We start from the raw sequence: 5,388 nt of genomic DNA, 5'->3' as shown, positions 1-5,388 counted from the left end.
AAAAAAAAAAAAAGAACCCATTAGAAACTGATATGTCTTATCTGTGTTGGCTGTCTACTCTTGAGCATGGGGCCTGCCCTGAGGTGTGGCTGATTTACACACTTTCTGGAACTCATATGTGTTGTGGGATATTTGATCACACTGTGATCAAATTGTGTTATTAACTGGGGGAAACCTGCTTCTAGTTGTGGTGTGGCTCAGCCCCAGCACACACATTTAATCCAAGAAATGTTCGTTGTAAACAGGATTAAGTAAAGTCAACCATAGCTCAAGAGCAGAGCAAGCAACCAGCTGACAGGGAGTAAACACAGGAAAGAAAACCATAGAGACTGAGAGGAAGTCAGGAGGACAGATAGAGAGGCACACAGGAAGCCGAAGGAAGGGACATGCAACGTTGAGGAGGTTTTTTGTTTTGTTTTTGTTTTTGTTTGTTTTTGGGGGACAGGGTTTCTCTGTGTAGCCCTGAACGCTGAAGAGGTTTTTAAAGAACTTTCTTTTGGGACATCAGCAGAGGAGGAAGGTCAACTGGGTGCTTTCTCTGCCTCTCTGAGCTAGCAGGTTTTCACCCCAGCATCTGGCTGGGTATTTTGTTAAAAAAACAACACATATGGATACCCTGGGTACTGCACAGTTTGTGGGTTATGATATGAAGAGCTGCCACCTAGTACGTTAACAGTGGTGAAGTGGAATGCCACCCTAGTACGTTAACAGTGGTGAAGTGGAATGCCCAGCTTGTTAATGACCAAGACGACAGTCCAGAAAGGAGCTGCTTCTAAGGCGGCTGGCAAAAAAGCATGAGAAAAAGCCACACAAGAAATAAAGGTTCTTTTTGATATGAAAAAAAAAAAAACATAAATAACTTTAAACATCCCACAACCTTTACAAAGTCAAACACATTAAAATTTCAGTCACTTTAAAATCCAAAGTCACTCAACTGTGGGCTCCAGTAAAATAAAAAAATAAACCAGCTGAGCAGTGGTGGTGGCGGTGCAGTGGCGCACACCTTTAATCCCAGCACTTGGGAGGCAGAGGCAGGCGGATTTTTGAGGCCAGCCTGGTCTACAGAGTGAGTTCCAGGACAGCCAGGGCTACACGGAGAAACCCTGTCTCGAAAAAACAAACAAACAAACAAACAAACAAATACTTTCTTACTTCAAGAGGGAAAAGAAAAATCAGGGCACAGTCACAATCAAATCTAAGCAAAATTAAACTTCAACTATATAAAATATTACGTCTGATGTCTGGGATCCACTCACAGTCTTCGAGGCTCCTCCTAAGGGCTTGGGTCACTTCTGCAGCTCTGCCCTCTACAGCACACACTGCTTGTCTTCTCAGCTCAGGCAGGCTCCATTCCACTGCTGCTACGGTCCTTGGTGGTCATACCCATGACCCATGGTACTGGCATCCCCTAGAATGCTGGGGTCTTCTCCTGCAACTGGGCTGCACTTTCTCCAGTATCATGTTGTAGGCGCTCTTCACGGTGCCACGGTGTCACACCTCAACTTCTCTGCCTGATCCTTTCAGTCCTGGGCCTTCAAAACCGGTAACAGTGGATGACTCTTACACATCACCAAGTCCAGCTGGCAACACGGTACAATGTACATGTACACGAGGTACATGACCACCTCTGGAGCCAGCTTCTCTGTGCTCTCAAACACCTCAGTGATGCTAACGTCTTCCCGATCACCACTAAACTCTCAGCTCCAGCCAGCCAGCATTGAACATCCCAGGAAAGCAAAGGTTCCACTTTAGTAGTTGTGGTATCTTGTTACTCACAGCTGATTCTTTAGCCCCAGAGAATCAGAACCATAGAATCTTTCTTTTTTTAAATTTATTTATTTATTGTATATGAGTACACTGTAGCTGTCTTCAGATACACCAGAAGAGGTCATGAGTTGCCATTACAGATGGTTGTGAGCCACCATGTGGTTGCTGGGAATTGAACTCAGGACCTCTGGAAGAGCAGTCAAGAATTCTTTATCGCTGAACCATCTCTCCAGCCCAGAACCACAGAATCTTAAATTAAAGTAGCAAATGGCCCTGGTAAAGTCTTTAAACTTCCCTCTGAAACTTCACAAACCAGGCCTCCATTGTCCGCACTGCTCTCAACAGTCTGATCTTCCAAGCTCCCACAGAACAGCTGGCAGAGCTCTCAACATTCAATGGCTTTCTAGCCCAACGTTCCAAAGTCCTTCCACAAAAAGATCAGTCACAGCAATAGCCCATTCCTGTTCCACCTTGTCTTAGTCAGGGTTTCTATGGCTGCAACAAAATATCAAGGCCAAAAGCAGATCCGGGCTGCAACAAAATATCAAGGCCAAAAGCAGATCCGGGAGGAAAGGGTTTAGTCAGCTTCTGCCACCATATCCCTGCTCATTATCAAAAGACATCAAGACAGGAACACCTGCAGGGCAGGAGCTGATGCAGGGACTGTGGAGGGGAACTGCTTACTGCCTTGCTCTCCATGGCTTGCAACTGCTTTCTTATAGAACACGGGACCACCAACCCAAGGATGGCACCACCTACTATGGGCTGGGCCCTCCCCCCCCATCAATCACTGACTAAGAAAATACCTCACAGCTGGATCTTATGGAGGCATCTTCTCAATTAATATTCCCTTCCCAGATATCTCTTTTGTGTGTCAAGCTGACATAAGACTAGCGAGCACAAGGGGTGAGGACAAATGTTCTGGCCTCTTCTAATCTCCCTCCTGCTCTGCCAGACCTGACCTGGTTCTAATCAGATATCCATCAACCATTAGCACATAAACACGGGTGGATCTGGAGAGTCCAGAGAATGTATGAGTTATATTTGAGGAAACAGACAAAGATCAAATATGTTTTACAGCATCATGTGACTTCTATTTTCTAGGGGCTTCCCGTAATGTTTGTTTCTTCTGTGGTATATAGTTTCTGTTTCTTCTACATTGTGTTATGTTGTATTTTCATTTTCATTCAGTTCAAAAATATTTTAAAAATTCCTAATGATTCTGTTGGCTCTTGGGCTACTTTAAGGTCTGTTTAAATTCTAAATTCTTGGGGATTTCTCAGTTACTGATTTTGCTATTTCTTTTCATGTTTGATTCTTTGGGTTTTGTTGCTGTTATTGTTGCTATTGTTTTTATTTTCTTTGGTTTGGTTTGGTTTTTTGTTTGTTTGGCTAGTTGTTTTGTTTTGTTTTGTTTGGAGACAGAGTTTCATTACATAGTCCTGACAGACCTGGAACTCTCTATGTAGACCCCAGCTGGTCTTGAACTCACAGAGATCAATCAACCTGTCATTCACTCCTGAGTATTGAGAGGAAAGGCATGTGCTACCACACCTGCTTTATTTTGTTATTTTTATTTTGAGGCAGGGTCTCATGTAGCCAAGGCCAGCCTCACAACCCTGATCTTCCTGCCTTCACTTCCCAAGAGCTAAGATCAGCTGTAGCTATCCCAACTACCTGAGCTGTCCTGGAACTCACTCTGTAGACCAGGCTGGTCTTGAACTCGGAACTTAAAGATCCACCTACCTCTGTCTCCTGAGTTCTGGGACTAAAGGTGTGCGCCACTTATTTATACACTTTCACATTCTTTTTCATTTTAGTTTATTAAATAGGGTCTTCCTCTGTAGAATAAGCTGTTCTAGAATCCATTCTGAAGCCCAGGCTGACCTCAAATTTTTTCTTTTCACTTGGCTTCAGCCTCCTAAATGCTGGAATTACAATCCTCAGACACTTAAACCATCATTATTTACTAGTTTATTGTGAGTATGTATGTGAACTGTAAGAGTTTCTGTGTGGTGGCGCTGGAGAGGTGGCTCAGCGGTTAGGAGCACTGACTGCACTTTCTGAGGTCCTGAGTTCAATTTCAAGCAACTACATGGTGGCTCACAACCATCTGTAATGGGATCCGATGCCCTCTTCTGGTGTGTCTGAAGACAGCAACAGTGTACTCATATACATAAATCTAAACAACAACAACAAAAAGTTTCTGTGCACTACATGCGTATAAGTGTCATCTGAGGTCAGAAGTGGTGGATCCCCCAGGAACTGGGATTACAGGCTGCAGTCACTGCCCAGTGTGGGTGCCCGGTCCTCTCTGCCATGATCTCTGTGGCGCCATCCTCACACTGCCAGCAGCACCGTCTGTGCCACTGTCTCCAGCCCCAGCTTTCACTAGTTTCCATCTTTCACATTTTAAATGTTCCTTCTTAAGAACTGAAGTTGCTCGGTCTCCCAAGTCAGAAACTAAGCATCAATTTGGTGGTTAAAAGCGGAGAAGCAGGCGGGGGTGGAAGATGGGGGAGTGGGGGAACTGTAGCCAAACAAAATATGTGGAATTTGAAATGGAAATACTGTGGTAGGCCATTTGAAACTGGGAAAACTCAGCTCTTTGTGCAGCAACTGCAGTTTTTAAAAAGTGCCTTTTATTTGTTTGTTTTTGCTTTGCTTGCTTTTTTATGACCCTTCCCTTGGTTATCCTGGGGCTGTTTTTCTATGTGTAAGTTATGTTTCCCCCTCCACACACACAGGATTTTTTTTAATGTGCATTGGTGTTTTGCCTGCATGTAGGTCTGTGTGAGGGTGTCTAATTCCCCAGAGCTGGAGTTACAGACATTTGTCAGATGCCAAGTAGGTGTTGGGAATTGAACCTGGGTCCTCTGGAAGTGACCTTAACCACTGAGCCATCTCTCCAGCCCAGCGGCAGTCAGTTCTTTAATATATCCACCTAACTATTGGCGATGTTACCCATGGCCTTGGCCATCCTAGGACTAGAGGCTCCAGCTCGTCTTGAGTTTGCCTTCCTTCTGGCCCCCTGAGCAGCTGGGCCGATAGCCGAGCCTACTATGGCGTCTCTTCTAGCTATCTGAAGGTGGTCATGGTAATTCCAAGGATACACCTTGATGCATGACGTTCTTCAGTGTCACCTCCAATCACCGATGACCTCCACCCCACTCCTTATTCAGAAGTCTTTGGTGTTTCTCTACTGTTCCTAAGAGGTAAGTGTTCCCTGATCCATTTGACCACAGGTCCTTCTGTGGTTTTCTTTACCACTTTTGTATGTATGTGTGCGTGTAAAGTATGTGTATGTATTTATGTATAACGTGTCTACTCTGTCTAAATGCAAATGTGTACAATGTACTTGAAAATTGTATGCTTTAAAATTGTTATGCTTGTACATTCGTGTGTGTGTGTCTGTGTAGAACTGGTTATCTCCTCCCAACTTTATGTGGTTTCTGGTATTCAAACTCAAGTTGTCAGATGGTGAGATGACTTATGGGTAAAGGCGTTTGCTGCCAAGAGAAATGACCCCAGTTATAGCCCTAGGACCCATATGGTTGTGAGAGAGTCGGCTCCCTCCAGCTGTCCTCTAACCTTCACACACACACACATACACACACACAC

The 5,388-nt window shown here is 44.5% G+C and overlaps 1 long non-coding RNA gene across 1 annotated transcript in view; it reads left to right on the top strand.

The window, feature by feature from the left end:
• Positions 1 to 5,388, top strand: part of LOC116079269 — an 11,004-nt gene that overhangs the window by 3,542 nt on the left and 2,074 nt on the right. Inside the window, exon 3 of the long non-coding RNA XR_004113855.1 lies at positions 4,846 to 4,982. This is a non-coding gene — a long non-coding RNA (uncharacterized LOC116079269). The remainder of the gene's footprint in view (positions 1 to 4,845; positions 4,983 to 5,388) is intronic.

This window comes from Mastomys coucha, unplaced genomic scaffold (genome assembly GCF_008632895.1).
Source record: "Mastomys coucha isolate ucsf_1 unplaced genomic scaffold, UCSF_Mcou_1 pScaffold11, whole genome shotgun sequence".
In the NCBI taxonomy this organism is placed as follows: domain Eukaryota; kingdom Metazoa; phylum Chordata; class Mammalia; order Rodentia; family Muridae; genus Mastomys; species Mastomys coucha.
The sequence above is the reverse complement of the archived record's forward strand: the minus strand, read 5'-3'. Positions and strand labels throughout refer to the sequence as shown.